Here is a 16,728-nt window from a genome sequence, read left to right on the forward strand (position 1 = left end):
AGGTCCAGTATGAGGGGATATTTAATAATTTGAGAAGTAGAATCCCAGACGAGCCCCCACGTGTAGCGCTGCCCCCTCAGGAGCCGCTGCATTTTTATAGCACTGATCACTGTGGAAATGACAATGGTCCTAAAAATGTGTCAAAAGTGTCCGATGTGTCCGCCATAATGTCGCAGTCACGATAAAAATCGCTGATCGCCGCCATTACTAGTAAAAATAAAATTAATAAAAATGCCATAAAACTATCCCCTATTTTGTAGACGCTATAACTTTTGTGCAAACCAATCAATAAACACTTATTGCGATTTTTTTTACCAAAAATATGTAGAAGAATACGTATCGGCCTAAACTGAGGAAAAAAAAAATTGTATATATTTTTTGGGGATATTTATTATAGCAAAAAGTAAAAAAATTATTTTTTTTTTCAAAATTGTCGCTCTTTTTTTGTTTATAGCACAACAAATAAAAACCGCAGAGGTGATCAAATACCACCAAAAGAAAACTCTATTTGTGGGGAAAAAAGGACACCAATTTTCTTTGGGAGCCACGTCGCACAACCGCGCAATTGTCAGTTTAAGCGACGCAATGCCGAATCGCAAAAAGTGGCCCGGTCATTTAGCAACAAAATGGTCCGGGGCTTAAAGTGGAGTTCCACCCATAAATATAACATTACATCAGTAATTTTAAAAAAATGTCATTAGTCCTTTAAGAATTTTTTTTTTTTTTTTTAGATGCCTTCAAAGTGTTGTTGCTAGGCAGAATAGTAAATCTTCCCTCTTCCTGCACCTAGGTGCTTAAGCTTCCTAACCTACACCGCACAGACTCCTGGGAATGTAGTGGGTGTAACTTTCCAGGAGTCTGTGCACTCCCCAGTCTTGAAGAATCATGTGACTTGGACAGTACAGGTGCTGAAACCTGATCTGAAACCTATTACACTGCTTGTGCAGCACTGAGCATGTGCGAGATCTGCCAGGCTGAAATCCAGGAAGTCATACAGTCTGGCTTCATGATGCCCACACTTAAGATGGCCCCAGTCAATTTCTATTTTATAAAGTCTCTAAATGCTGTAACAACCTAACAAAACGGACTTTAGTTTACAGACTAACTTTACTAGAATACATTAAGCTTGTGTATTACAGGGGTATTTATATATAAAAAGTGAAATTGTGGCCGGAACTCCGCTTTAAGTGAAATTTTTTTTTCATTTAAAATAACAAACATGTTATACTCGCCTCCACGGTGCAGTTCGTTTTGCACAGAGTGGCCCCGATCCACATCTTCTGGGGTCCCTCGACGGCTCTCTCTGGTCCTCCCCGCAAGTACTGACCACAGTCATGCGAGAGAGCTCACATGGTGGTGAGTAATTGCGGGCGCGCTCCCGTGATACACCAAGCGGCCATAGCCGCTCACTGTATCACTCGGCCCCGCCCCTCGGCACGCCGCGTCACTGGATGTGATTGACAGCAGCGCCAGCCAATGGCTGCGCTGCTCTCAATCCACCCGCTCTAGCCAATCAGCGGCCAGGCTGAGCGACGAAGAGGATCGCAAGGACTTTCAAGGGGTCAGGGCTCGGGGGGGGGGGGGGGGGGCTATAGCATCAGATGTTTTTTCACCTTAATGCATAGATTGCATTAAGGTGAAAAAAAAAAATTCTTTACAACTCCTTTAAGTGGTTAAATCACACATGTGAGGTATCGCCACCTTCCGCAGAGCAAAAGAAAATAATTCTAGCACTAGACCTCCTCTGTAACGCTAACCTTGTAACCATTATTTTTTTTTTTTAAACCGTCGCCTATGGAGATTTTTAGGTAACGTAGTTTGTCGCCATTCCACAAGTGTGCGCAATTTCAAAGCATGACATGTTAGATATCTATTTACTCGGCGTAACATCATCTTTCACATTATACACAATAGGGCTAACTTTACTGTTTTTTTTTTTTTTTTTAGTCATGAAAGTGATTTTTTTCCCAAAGAATTGTGTTTGAAAGACCACTGCGCAAATACCGCGTGACATAACATTTTGCAACGATCACCATTTTATTCTCTAGATCCTCTGCTAAAAATACATACAGTAAAACCTTGGTTTGCGAGTATAATTAGTTCCAGAAACATGCTTGTAATCCAAAGCACTTGTATATCAAAGCATTTTTTTTTACAGGGTATTAAAGAGAAGAGAGGCACCTATGTGTAGCAATAAGTTGCTAAATGTTGTAACTTCATTAAATGTAACCATATTGCTACACTTAGAGGCGCCTCTCTTCTTTTTTATACACAGTTGTGACATGACACTACTCTTATATCAAGACATCGCTTGTATATCAAGGCAAAATGTATTAAAACATTTTGCTTGTCTTGCAAAACGCTCTTAAACCAAGTTACTCTCAAACCAAGGTTTTACTGTATAATATTTGGGGGTTCTACCAGGTTCCCTTACCCGCAATGGCTCTTGATGTCCTGATGTGGACTGTATATTTCTCATAGTTCGCTAGGGGGCGCTACTGTCTTCCTATACAAAGGTACCAATGCCAGTCCCACTACATGGCCGCTTCTGCTCAGTAGCAACATACCAGTAGAAACATATTTTCATGCGAATTATCGACATTTAAATAGATTCCTAAAATGAGTCGGTAATGAAAAAATAAAGTCAGACGGTCAGTGACACTGAATCGCTCTTTTCTCAGGCTGCTCACTCATACCCGGAAGTGTCCGCTCGAAGCGAGGCTTGGAACGCAGCGTCGTGTTACGTCATCGCGCTGGACCTGGCCTGCGTGTCGCTCTGGGGTGAGAGCCAGGAGGGTCACAGGAACTCAAATTACCTGGGACGAACAAAGGTAAGAGCCTGGAAAACAGGGGGCGGGGGTGTTGTTATTCTGAGGCGGGGGACATGTGTGACAACCAACAATTACCACAAACGGTGATTCCAGAGACCTGCCAGTCAGAGGGGCATGTCTGTTTGCTGATAACCCAGAAATGCTTCACCAGGCTGAGGGCTCTGTGTAGGATGTGTGTGAAGCCCCCACCCACCTCCCAGTAGTGTCAGGTGTGGAGTGAAGGGTATTTGTGTCCTGTGGAGAGGGTATGTGGACAGTATAGAGTCAGTGTGGTAGTCAGGGCCTGTGCACCCCAGTTCTTGCTGGATTCATGTACATGTCAGAAACACAGATTGCAGGAGATGCCCAGCGCTGAGGGAAGGGTCACATCATAAAGGCGAGTTTCCATACGACGCCCTTAGGGCAGTTTATTCATTCCAATGGGCTGCCAAATAAAGCGGAACACGCAAAGCGTTCTACAGGCATGATTATTTAAATGGTGACCCACTAAACTGCACAATACTCGGGTACCGATGCGTTTTGGTGGCTGCGAATGCCCCCGTGTTTGCTAGATGCGTCAGGGTGCCATTGTAAATGAATGCACATCTGCAAAGGAAAAACTTGCACCGCCAGTAGTGCGGACAAGCCTTGAGGCACAGCAGTGCTGAGATTACTGCGCTGCCAGTCCACCCCCTCCCACAGACCGCAGCAATCAGATAAGGGGTTTTGTTGTGGGTGGGCAGAGTCTGATGGAGGGCTCTGAGAGACTAGTTCCCTATCAGATACACCTGTGCTGTGATTGGCAGTGGGCAGATTCCATAGCTGTTAGCCCAATAATGACTATAGAATCCATGTGCTGCTGTCCGCATGCCAACTGGATGGAAAAGGAGTCTCTCAGTATCCACCCACCATCCCAGTTCAGCCCACATCATTGCTTGTTAGGATACTGGCAACCTGCAGCCTAGTAACCAATAAGGAAATACAAAACACATTCACTGAAATGTATTGGGCTCAGTTTACACCTAATGCCGATGCGGCTCCCAGCAGGGGTCCTGGTTCACCGTTTCAGGTGCGATTTAAGACCAAAAGACGCACAGGGCTCCTGTGCAAATTCACACCGGAGCCGCTTTAGTGATATGTGAACCGGCTCCATAGAGAGCCATTCACATTCTCCTGCTATTGCGTATTGGATGCAGGGATCCAATTCGCAATAGTGTGAACCCGGCCTTCAAGGGGTTGTAAAGGTACAATTTTTTTTTTCTTAAATAGCTTCCTTTACCTTAGTGCAGTCCTCCTTCACTTGCCTAATCCTTCCATTTTGCTTTTAAATGTCCTTATTTCTTCTGAGAACTCCTCACTTCCTGTTCTTCTGTCTGTTACTACACGCAGTAATGCAAGGCTTTCTCCCTGGTGTGGAGTGTTGTGCTCGCCCCCTCCCTTGGACTACAGGAGAGTCAGGACGCTCACTACATTGCAGATAAAGGAGCTGTGTGTTAGTGGGCGTCCTGACTCTCTTGTAGTCCAAGGGAGGGGGAGAGCACGACACTCCACACCAGGGAGAAAGCCTTGCATTATGGTGTGGAGTTACAGACAGAAGAACAGGAAGTGAGGATTTCTCAGAGGAAATAAAGCAAAATGGAAGGATGAGGTAAGTGAAGGAGGACTGCACTAAGGTAAAGGAAGTTATTTAAGAAAAAAAAATATTACCTTTACAACCCCTTTTAAGAGTGCCACATTTGGCTGTCAATCTCAAGGAGGGCTGATGGGGAACTCCACCCATTGTCGGTGTGCCCTTACTTCATTGGCTGCTAGAAACCAGTAAAGAAAAAACAAAACAATGCCAAAAGTTAAAATGGAGCTCTGGTCTCCCTCCAAAATTTTTTAAATTAGCGGTTACAAATACTGTAGATGCTGACTTTTAATATGAGGACACCTATCTATCCAGGGATCTAGCGTTGTCGTCACCCAAGCCAATTCTTCAATCAGCTTTGGGTCCAGGGGCCAGCATCTTGACTAAGAGAAAAACGCAGTGAAGCCTTGTGGCTTCACAGCTGGTTTTCCACTGTGCATGAGCAAGCCACACTTCACTCTGTGACTGGTTCCACAGTCTTCCCAGGCCTGCGATATCTCCTAAAAAGCTGTGGGAGAAGGAGGGGAGGGCTGAAGTTCTGCTCCGATTGCTGCAGGTACCCACTCCCCCCAAAAAAAGTGGCAGAGGAGGGAATAGATGTAAATGAACAAAACTTCCCCTTTTTGGTGAAGTTCTGCTTTAAAGCAGAACTAAACACAAGGAAGCTGCCATGTCTTGTATGAACTTTAGGTTGGGTTCACACCTCCGATGGATGCGTCGCTATTCACAGTTTCAGGGACTAATCGGGGCTGAATTTTTGTCTGAATTCAGCCATGAAACAGAGCCAGGGGTACAGCGCTCTTGTGCAAGCCGCTCCGCAGCCACGACGCTGATATATGAACCGGCTCCATAGAGAGCTGGTCACAATCTCCTGTCATGCAAATAGGATGTGAGGAAAGCTGCATTCAATTCGCATAGGTATGAACCCAGCCTTAAAGGCACCTCAGGAAAAAAAAATGTAGGGTCTCCACCTAATTCCACAATAGACTCTTATTTGAGCATGCAGCCTGACAGCCAGTAAAGAAGGGAGGGGAGGACAAACATATGCCCCCCTCCCCCTTACCTGCTGTGTGCAATGGTTTCGCACAGAGCGGCCCTGATCTGCCTCTTGATTCCCACGCCGGTTTTCCTGGCTCCTCCTCCCTGCTGAGTGACCCCATAGCAAGCTGCTTGATCTTGGGGCACTTTTGTCTGCTCACTCCTGGGCCGCTTGTGTGTGTTTGTAAGACACAGATTGCGGCTCGGCCCCGCTCCCTCACTGGCTGTGACTGACAGCAGTGGGAGCCAACTGGTCGCGCTGCTGTGTCTCAGTCAATGAGAAAGGAGCGGGGCCGAGCCGCAATCTGTGTCTTACAAACGCACACATGCAGCTCAGGAGTGAGCAGACAGGCGTCCTTATGTTGATGAGGACAAGAGCCTCTTCCCACAAACTTAGCCTGGTGGTTGTGGGGGGCCTGGGGGCAGAGGGCTTATTGCACTTTGGAAGCCCCCTTTAACAATAAGGGGGGGCAGATTCCCCATATCCACATGTGAATGAGTAAGCTAGGCCATAAATTATGCCATTTTCTTTCCTTCAACCACTGGTTGAAGGGAAGAATATTCCTTGGAACTGACTGTTTTGATGAGGGATTCCCTCCTGCAGCGTTATTGTGTACTGCCAGCGGGTGCTATAGCTGCTGGCAGTCATTGGCCGAAAAAAGTAATACAGGCTGGTTGTAATGAAGTCAATCGATGGATCGACTTCAGTAAAACCAGCCTGCCCATTAACAGATTAAAATTTGTCAGGTTTCTGCTGAACCACCAAATTTAAACCCGTCCATGGCCAGCTTAAAGGCTGTTTACTACCTTTACTCATTCACAAAAAAAAAGCACAAATCTAATTGTTGACAAGTCCTTTAAAAAAAAATGTCCTACAACAGGGGTGCCCAACCATTGGCTCGGGAGCCCTCTGATGTGGCCCGTGGCCTCCTGCTCTGGAATGGCTGGTTGTCAAGCCCAGATTGCGGATCGCCTATTCGTCATCCCGGAACATCGGTGTTGTGAATGAAGTGATACCAAATATGGGCACATCTGTTCTGCAGTGGTTACTGGGCTATTTTCAAACTGATCCACAGGTGCACCGCCTACCTCCAATACATGGTTACATAGTATATGAGGTTGAAAAAAGACACAAGTCCATTAAAGGGTCACTAAAGGAATTTTTTTTTTTAGCTAAATAGCTTCCTTTACCTTGCTGCAGTCCTGGTTTCATGTCCTCATTGTTCGTTTTTGCATTCATGTTGCTGTAATTCCTCTCTGTTCTGGACACTTCCTGGTTGCCTGTTTCCTGATCACCACAGTACTGGGAGATTTCTCACGGTGGTCACTAATCAAGGAGGTGTGAGTAAAACTAAACTGGATTGGTGCTGAGGAGTTTTAGACAAAGTATCACTGCTCTCTATTGGCTGACTGCCCTCTAGTGGCTCTCTGTACATCAGAGAACCAGCAAACAACAGCAAAAACGAAACTACACTGCAGGCACATTATATGATTGTTTTTTTATCTATTTTTAATCATTTTTAAAAGGAATCAGTTAACTATTATGTCTCTATGCCCTGTAAACAGTCATTTCAGCAAAAAAAAAAAATTTCCTTTAGTGACCCTTTAAGTCAAACCTATGTGTGTGATTATATGTCAGTATTACATTGTATATCGCTGTATGTTGCGGTTGTTCAGGTGCTTATCTAATCATTTTTTTTAACTATTGATGCTCCCCGCTGAGACCACCGGGGAAGGGAATTCCACATCCTTGCCGATCCACTAAAAGTAAAACGGAAGTGGATCCATCCACCTCCGCCTGGGCGGATCGGAGCAAAGGGCCCATAGAGTAGAGTGGGCTGTGTCTGCTCTCCATATGCAGAGTGGACGCGGACCTGTCATCCGCCCACTCCACTCATTCTGGCCCGCGACCGGTTACCAAGTCACTTAAGTGGCCCTCGCTCTTTAAAAGGTTGGGCATCCCGGTCCTACAATGCTGCTCCACCGTCAGTTATGTCCTTTAGCGATGCAGGTCTATGTTGGTCACAATAAAACAATGTGCGACTCCTACTGACCTGCCAAAAGAAAAAAACCTGACGCCCACCAAGACATATCTGATCCTGTCTATTTCTGTGTGCCTGAATCGCATCCCCCAGGGGTCCCCCCTGATAGAGCACACTGAAGGTCAGGATCACTCGGGTGATGTTATCAACCCGCCCCCATTGTTGAGGGCATGTGGCCTGGTGTGGTTCAGGAGGTCCACATACTTGTGCCCCTCTTTCCCTTTCTGACCAGCCAGGCTGAATGCTCACATAAGGTTTTGGAATAAGATTTGGGGGGGGGGGGTGGGTGGGCATGAGCTGTTTTTTTTTTTGCATTGGCAGGGGCCTTAAAATTCATACCAGACCTAAGGGGTGCCTGCTGCTCATTTGTTTACATTAAGCAGTCATAATATTCTGCATTAGGGGCAGTTTCTTTTAATTGTGCCGTTTGCAAAAGATAAAGCAATTCTGGACTTTAGTTTTAATCAAACCTAAAACAATTTTGATAATTATGCCAACAAATAGTAACATGTTACCATTAGGCTCGGTTCACACTGATGCGACGACATAGGCTCTCTATGAGAGCTGTCTTAAAGGGATTGAAATGACAAAGTTTTTTCTTTATCGTTCTGCATTAAAATAAAAAAACTTCTGTGCGCAGCAGCTGCCCTCCAGCACCCCCTAATTACTTACCTGAGCCCCATCTCTCTCCAGCAGTGTCCACGGGTGCCTCGGCCATCCGAGACGCTTCTCCTGATTGGCTGGGACAGCAGCATCGCTATTAGCTCCCGCTGCTGTCAATCAGGCCAGGCCGGGGCTTCATGTATGAATGGAGCTGTGACTCGGCTCAGGTGTCCCCCATAACAAGCTGCTTACTGTGGGGGCACTCGACAGGAGGGAGGTGCCAGAAGAGCCAAAGAGGGAGGATCTGGGCTGCTCGGTGCAAAACCACTGCGTAGAGCAGGTAAGTATAACATGTTTGTAAAAAAAAATTTCCTCTAAAAATAACAATCACTTTAACTGATACTAAATAAGTCTGTCTGACTTTAGCAAGGATTCCTGCACTACTTTGGTCTGACCTTGATAGGACTTTAGGCTCTATTCACACCTGAGCGTATCGATTTACTGGCATTTTTTTTAAACTTTTTTTTGCAGCTTTTACAAGCTTCTTAAACCCTTTTTAGAATTGTAATACAAGCATTTTACAGCTTCAGGCATTTTTGTTTAGCCAATAGAAAGCAATAGGGGGAAGAGAGGGAGAGGAAATTAGGGGTGGAGAGCTGCTATTTGAGGCTCAGTTCACAACCTCTTCTTGCCGACAGGCGACCCACGAGTCTGTTTGCACAATTTTATCATGATTCATCGGGCGACAATTGCAACAAGATTGCACCACAAACTAGGGCTGGGAAAAAAATCGATTTGATTTAAAAATGTTGGTAGGTCAAAAATCGATTTTCTTTCCCCAGGACTGGCACTGACACCATGCCGGTCTTGAGGAGCTGCGGGCAGGAGTTTTTAGGCGACGCCGCAGCTTTGGCCTAATCCACGAGGTCGGATGCTGCGGACTAGGCTGAAGCCGCAGCCTCGCCAAAAACCCCTACCCATAGCTCCTCAGGACCGGCACGGTGTCCATAAAAAAATTGCCCAGCTCTACCACAAACGGAGTGCCATTGGTAGTGCAAGAGCATCCTGCAATTTGCTGTCATTCGATGTGAACGGAGCATGAGTGTTTTATGAGCGTTTTTTTTTCTCAAGTCAGGCATTTCTATGCAAGTCTATAGGGCCAAACAGGCTTGTAATATGCCATAAAGAAGCTCATGTACTCAGGCGTTTTGCTTCAGGTGACAGAACGCTAATACAGGGCTAGATTCAGATAGGTGAGCGGATCTTTAGATCCGCGTAACCTATGTCGTTTACGTTACGCCGCAGCAAGTTTTTCAGGCAAGTGCTTTATTCACAAAGCACTTGCCTGTAAAGTTGCGGCGGCGTAGCGTAAATCCACCCGGCGGAATTCAAATTCGGCGGGTAGGGGGCGTGTATCATTTAAATGATGCGCGTCCCCGCGCCAAATGAACTGGGCACGCGCCGGCCGCCACTGAATCCCAGTGCGCATGCTCCAAATGATGTGCTTTCGTCGCAAACGTATATTACGTCCAGCCGTATTCGCGAACGACTTACGCAAACAATTCAAAACTCGGCGCGGGAACGACGGCCATACTTAACATAGGATACGCCGCACATACCCCTCATATAGCAGGGGTAACTATACGCCGGAAAAAGCCGAGCGCAAACAGTGTAAAAAAAAGCGGCGGTCGTTCGTTTCTGAATCCGTGTAACTCTTCATTTGCATATTCCTGGCGTATACAAACGGAAGCGCCACCTAGTGGCCAGCGTGAGTTTGCAGCCTAAGATCCGACGGTGTAAGTCACTTACACCTGTCGGATCTTAGGGATATCTATGCGTAGCCTGAGTCTATGAATCAGGCGCATAGATACGACGGCCGGACTCAGAGATACGACGGCGTATCAGGAGATACGCCGTCCTATCTCCTTTCTGAATCCGGGCCAGTATGTGAACAGGGGCCATTGAAATTAATAGGATTTGGCTTGTCAAGCGTTTTGGAGCTACAAGCTTCAAGCAGAAAATCGTTGAGGTATGAACGGCGCCTTAATGCCCCAGAGTAGAGCTGCACGAATAATCGTCAAGAATCGTTCTCACAATCTTTTTCCCGTTGCCATTCTTGACACAGGGTTTCACAATCTTTGACATGAAAAGAATTTCCTGTCTGCTCTCAGCCAAAAGTCAAAGTCTGGGCAATCTGCCAAGTCTGGGCAACCTGCCAAGTTTTGAAAACATTCTTTATCAGTGGAAAGTTAAGTCTAAACATTGTATCACATTGACTTCTGTATGTAAATTAGGGAACATGTAACCACTTAAACACCAAACCTTTTTCTGACAGCTCTTTTCAAGTTAAAATCATAACTTTTTTTTTGCTAGAAAATTACTTAGAACCCCCAAACATTATATTATTTTTTAGTAGAGACCCTAGAGAATAAAATGGCGGTTGTTGCAATATTTTATGTTGCACTGTATTTGCCCAGCAGTCATTTTTTTGGAAAAAATTACTTTAATGAATTAAAAAAAAAAACTAGCCAGTAAAGTTAGCCCATTTTTTTTTGTATAAATGTAAAACATTTTACGCCATGAGAGAATCGTGATCTTCATTCTAAGCAAAAAAATTGTGATTCTCATTTTGGCCAGAATCGTGCAGCTCTACCCCAGAGTGTAAAGTCGTATCAAAGTCTGACTCTAAAGTTGCACGACTATTGTGAACCGAGCCTTATGCATGATGAATGAAATGCACTTTGAGGGAGAAAATGAATGCCATTTGGAAAAAAGATGACACACTGTGCAGTAATGTAGTTATTTTTCTTCCCCGCTTGTCCTCGCAATGCTGTGACTCTTCCTTTAGAACTGGCTCACACCATAGAAACACAGTCTGGATGCATTTCTTGTTTCTCTTCACAAGTGCGTTTTATCACGTTGCTGTACAGTTCAGTGCAGAAAAAAATGCAGTATGTTATACTTTTTCTTTTCTGGAACGCACTGGAACTGGCCGTACTGGTGTGCACTATGCTATTAGAAACCATATATCCTACTATCCATACATTTTTGATGCAAGACATCAGTGTGAACTGCCCTACAGAGTACTTTGGGTAATGGGCTCTGCTGACTATTTATTGTTCACAAAAAAGCCATAGAACACAATACTATGCTAAAAGATTTGCTGTAGTATTTGGAATATATTTAGGTGGGGGCAGCTGTGATGTCTTGTGACTCCATTTCTGTAACCGTCAGCGATGAATTATCATTAGTATAGTGGTGGCTCATCAGCTTCTTCCTGTCTTTCTCGTCTGTCTCTTTCTGCCTGGCTTGTTTTTGTGCTTTAGCCATCATAGATGCTAAAATTAGCTTGTAGCACAGTGTAAACACCATTTGCATAGGATGTTGTCTGATGAGTTATGCAAGTAGTAACATTTGGTCATAATACCACACCTACAGTGGATATAAAAAGTTGACACGCCCCTGTTAAAATGTCAGGTTTCTGTGATGTAAAAAAATGAGACAAAGATAAATGATTTCAGAACTTTTTCCACCAACAATTCTGGCGGCCGTTCCCTTAGAGCAGTGTTTCCCAACTCCAGTCCTCGAGGCACACCAACAGGTCATGTTTTCAGGCTGTCCATTATTTTGCACAGGTGATTTGATCAGGTTCACTGCCTTAGTAATTACCACAGCCGTTTCATCTGAGGGAAATCCTGAAAACATGACCTGTTGGTGTGCCTTGAGGACTGGAGTTGGGAAACACTGCCTTAGAGCACATGCGCCAGTGATTTCACTGGCTGCATGTACAGTAAATATCTCCTAAATGGTGCATGTTTAGGAGATATTTACACAACCTATAGGCAAGCCTTATTATAGGCTTGCCTCTAGGTAATTTTAAAGATGGAAATTTACTTCCTCTTTAAATCTTTTAGGTGGAGGGAAGTTAAAATAAAAAACAAAAATAATGTGGTTGCATAAGTGTGCACACCCTTAAACTATCAGCATGGCACATCTTGACTCTAAAACACGAAATCTGTCAGTTTGTGAGGGCATCTCCTGTGCACAGCCCTCTTCAGATCACCACACAGAATTGTAATTGGATTCAGGTCTGGGCTCTGGCTGGGCCACTCCAAAACTTCCATCTTCTGGGGAAGCCATTCCTTTCTTGATTTGAATGTATGCTTTGGGTCATTGTCATGCTGAAAGATGAAGTTCCTCTTGTTCAGATTTCTAGCAGAAGCCTGAAGGTTTTATGCCAATATTGACTGGTATTTGAAAATGTTCATAATTCCCTTTACCTTGACTAAGTCCCCTGTTCCAGCTGAAGAAAAACAGCCCCAAAGCATGATACTGCCACCACCATGCTTCACTGTGGGTATGGTGTTCTTTTGGTGATGAGCAGTGTTGTTTTTGCCACCGTGCAGGTTTAGGAGATATTTCCAGCACTTAAAGGAATTTTTTTTTTTTTTTTTTAGCTAAATAGCTTCCTTTACCTTACTGCAGTACTGGTTTCATGTCCTCATTGTTCGTTTTTGCTTTGAAGTTGCTGTAATTCTGCTGTGATCTCCACACTTCCTGCTTGTCTGGCAGCTTTTCACTGTGGTCCAAGCTTTGTTTCTAAAACTCCTCAGAACCAATCAGATTCATTTTAAAAACAAAACACTGCCCTTGATTTGTTTGTTTTTGTTCTGTGGGTCTCTTTACTTCACAGAAACATGAAACCAGTTTAAAAGTGAAAGTGAAACTAGAGGCACATTATATGATTGAATTGAATCTATTTTTAATCATTTTTAAAAGGAATCGGTTAACTTTTATGTCTCTATACCCTGTAAACAGTCATTTCAGCAAAAAAAAATGTTTTCCTTTAGTGACCCTTTAAGGGTAAGCCTTAATCTATGCTTACCTGCAGGTGAAAGTGGTTGTACCTAATATTATTCATAGAATAAAGAGTTTTGGGTCCCATTGTTTAGATAAACTAAATCTGGCACCGAATAATTAGAATATTCCCCCAGTCAACTTAACCCATCCCCACATGTAGAACAGGGTCTTATGAGGAGATGTATTGCACACTTACAGTGATACAACTGTAACTGAAATGCAGGTGCTTCTCGCACAGGTAAGCATACAGACAACCGGTTTTCTCAGCAGGAAACACTCTGCCGGGAATCCCGACAGGAAAATAGAGAGCAGGGTTCTCTATTTTTCCTGGGCAGTTTTTCTGTTGGGAAAACTGCTAGGGAACATGCACACGACCGGGACTCCCGGCCAAATGCTCTCCTGGCAGTTTTCCTGCCGGGAAAACGGTCGTGTGTAAAAGGCTTAAGCCTATAATAAGTCTTACCTGTAGCTACCCAGGATATCTGCACGGTTTAGGAGATATCCCCTGTTCCTTGCATGTGCCGATGTCATCGGCACATGCGCACTGGGGAAAACTGAAGCAATGACACCTATGTGCCGTTGCTTCAGTCCGTGTGCTGTTACCGGCATCATCGCGGCTCCGACCAATTACCGCGCCGGAGCCGCGATACCCGGAAGTAAGCACCGGGAGAAATGTCGGCCGGAGGGGGGAGATGTGGACCGCTGCTGGGGCTTCAATCTGAGGTAAGTAATACATAAAGATCTAGTATGCTATGCATACTAGCTCGTTATGCCTTTGTCTTACAGGGATTTTTTTTTAGGGTTTACTTTCTTTTTAATTTTCATGATTTTGGCTTACATCTAGTAAAAACTCAAAATTCAATATTTTAGAACCACTCTTGTTGGTAACTTGAGGACGGCTTGTAATTCTAATTTTATTTATTTATTTAGTTTTGATGCTGACAAATACTATGATGAAAATATTTTCATCTAGGAAATTAACACTGCCCCATAGGAAGTGGCTTCCCATGGTGGCACATCGATAAGAGAAGGGGCCAGAGCTTCAGCAGAGATTCCAGGCGTTCATTACTGCTATTGCATAGACCAGGGATCCTCAAACTACAGCCCTCCAGCTGTTGTAGAACTACACATCCCATGAGGCATTGTAACACACTGACATTCACAGACATGGCTAGACATGATGGGAATTGTAGTTCCTGAACAACTGGAGGGCCATAGTTTGAAGACCCATGGCATAGACCTCCCTACCTGCACCTTTTGTGTTTTTCGCCTGCAAAGGTGTACATTGATCATGTAGTTTCATGGTGTCTTCTATTTCCCTGTACACACAGCCTATAGTAGATTTTATCTTCACATTTCATTGTCAGAATTTTCTGTTTTTAGAAACATGAGGCATGCAGCAAGCTAGTCCAAACTTATTTCATTCACCAACAGTCGCCTCGGCTGAGAGCACTGTATAAACTGTACATAGCCTCATCATTATACAGCACTGTGTTCTGGCAGCAGGACAGGAGCTTCTCATCTCACTCGCGGAGCAAAATTGAACCGAGTTTTGCACTACTCACCCATTCTATGAATGAGTACTAGGCTTCCACTGATGCCTGAGGCAGAGTTTGTGAGATCACCAGCCTACCTTTCCACCTCAGACAATCAGAGGTAGCTTTGTATTCATTCATAGAATACAAAGCTTCCTCTGAAGGACTGAGCAGTGCACAGCCCTGTTCCATTTTGTTTTGGGAGTGGGAGGAGAAGCTCCCATCCTGCTGCCAGTTAACTCAACTCCATTTTGTTCTGGGATCAGGACCGGAAATTCTCGTCCTGGTCCTGGAATACACCGATGTATACTGTGTGTGCTCATCTAGTGCAACTGTTAGTGCAGTAGAAAGTTTTGGATGAGGTTGGTCCAAATTAACTATTTAAAGTTAAATGAGAAGTCCAGCCAAAGCTTGTTTGGCTGTCCTCCTCCTATGGATCACATGACTGCAGTTCGTTGTGCATTAATTTGACCCGTTTTCTGCAGAGTGGGCTGAAGTCCGCTCTCTGCTGATGTCGCCGATTTTCAGTCCAGGCAGTGCGTCATCACGACAATGTCTGCATCCGCCAGGCGCCTAGACTGACACCCGTCTCAGCAAGCCATTGAGAGCCTGAGATGGCTGCTCTGCCCCCTACATAGCCCAGTGCTCCATCCAGTGTGTGAGGAGGGAGCAGAACAGAGAGCTGTGACTGACAGTCTACAGCTCTCTGTTCACAGAGCTCTGAAAAGCGAGTGATCTGCGGTGTTCGATCGCTCGGTTCTCAGTGCAGAGGCGTCAGGGGACAGATGCAGCATCCACCTAGATAAGTATGAATCTCAAAATAAATAAATTCCCCTTTACTTCTTTTTTATAGTGGATGTAAATACCGCCCGCAATGCGCCTTTGCAGAGACGCATTGTGGGTGGTATTAACCCTTTTTCAGCTGCTAGCGGGGGGTAAAACCGCACCGCTAGTGGCCGAATACCGGCACAATTCCGACAGTAAAGCGGCACTCTACCATCACCGCACCCCCCGCCCCAGTGTGAAAGGGGCCTTACTGCTTATTACAAACCCCCCTCCCCCATACTAAAAGAGCATTTAACCTTTGTTGGGAGGGGCCAGGGCCCCCCGCAAAGGTAAAGTGTTCTGCTATAATCAGTGTTCGTTGTCCCAAATAAAAAGTGTGAGCGTTGGAAACCCTTTGGGGCTGATATACTGAAATGCAGTTTATGTACTATTCCTGGGAAGAAAGCGTCCTATTTTAAAGTTGTACTCGGGGATAAGTAAATATTGTATAAATATGAGAAGCTTGTGTGTTCTTACTTGAATCTTGGGGGGGCCTTTATGTTTTTTTCCAGATCTGTGCAGTATTCTAGCATATAACTTTTTCATCTGTGCAGGAGCTTCCTGTAATATAGACCAGTTACCGCTGTTCAGGGTGACCTGGTATCCACTCACTCCTGTCCTCTTCTGCAGGGAGCCTGTATTGGTAGACCATTGCCGGGTCCATCCTACAGGACAGCTACTTTTACAAGGTGATAACTGGGTTTGCAAAGGCATTTGGTACAAACAAAGTAGATATGTACTCTTTAGGACCATTTAGAAATATCGTTTTTGTGCCTTGGAGTTAAACTTTAAAGTAGAACTATATGCAAAACTTTTTTTTTCCATTTTTGGATAGAGTAAGGGAGGGTTATAACCTCTGTCAGTTTTTTTTTTGTTGCCATCTGTGTCCAATTGCAGAGATTTCCCTGAGAGGAAATCCCTGCAAATTAAGGTAATTCCTCTGGACCTCCAGGTCACCAGAGCTTGTGTCCCCATTGGAAGATTTCCCCTCTATTACTTTTCTGGGGTCAGCCCAAAATGTGGGATTTTCTTTTACTTTCAATTATAATGGTAAACAGGATAAATAGAGAAGGGGAATCTCCCTAACGGGGACACAGACAGCCATAAAAACTGACAAGTGTTCTAATCCTTCTCCACTCTGTCCAAAGCAAGAAAAAAATAGGTTTGCCTCTAGTTATACTTTCAGTCATAGAGGCCCCGTTCACACTTGTGCGAGTTGATAACAAATGTGATGCGTTAAAAAAAAAAAAAACTAGATTCGCATAAAAAAGGGTCTTGTGGAAGTTTACAGCGTTGCAAATCTCCATAGACATCAATGTAAATCATTTTGGAATCGCATTGTTGGTTCAGATATGTGCGAATTCCACCACAATACTCTCCACAGA

At 44.6% G+C, this 16,728-nt stretch overlaps 1 protein-coding gene across 3 annotated transcripts in view; it reads left to right on the forward strand.

The window, feature by feature from the left end:
* Positions 1 to 2,725: 2,725 nt before the first annotated feature.
* Positions 2,726 to 16,728, forward strand: part of RABGEF1 (RAB guanine nucleotide exchange factor 1) — a 54,900-nt gene continuing 40,897 nt past the window's right edge. For 2 of the 3 annotated variants that reach the window (XM_040338496.1, XM_040338497.1), the window contains exon 1: positions 2,726 to 2,831. The gene's annotated coding sequence lies outside the window, so the exon portion shown is untranslated. The remainder of the gene's footprint in view (positions 2,832 to 16,728) is intronic. The other variant, XM_040338495.1, reaches the window with a different exon arrangement.

The sequence above is a fragment of the Rana temporaria genome, chromosome 2 (assembly GCF_905171775.1).
Source record: "Rana temporaria chromosome 2, aRanTem1.1, whole genome shotgun sequence".
Taxonomy (NCBI): Eukaryota; Metazoa; Chordata; class Amphibia; order Anura; family Ranidae; genus Rana; species Rana temporaria.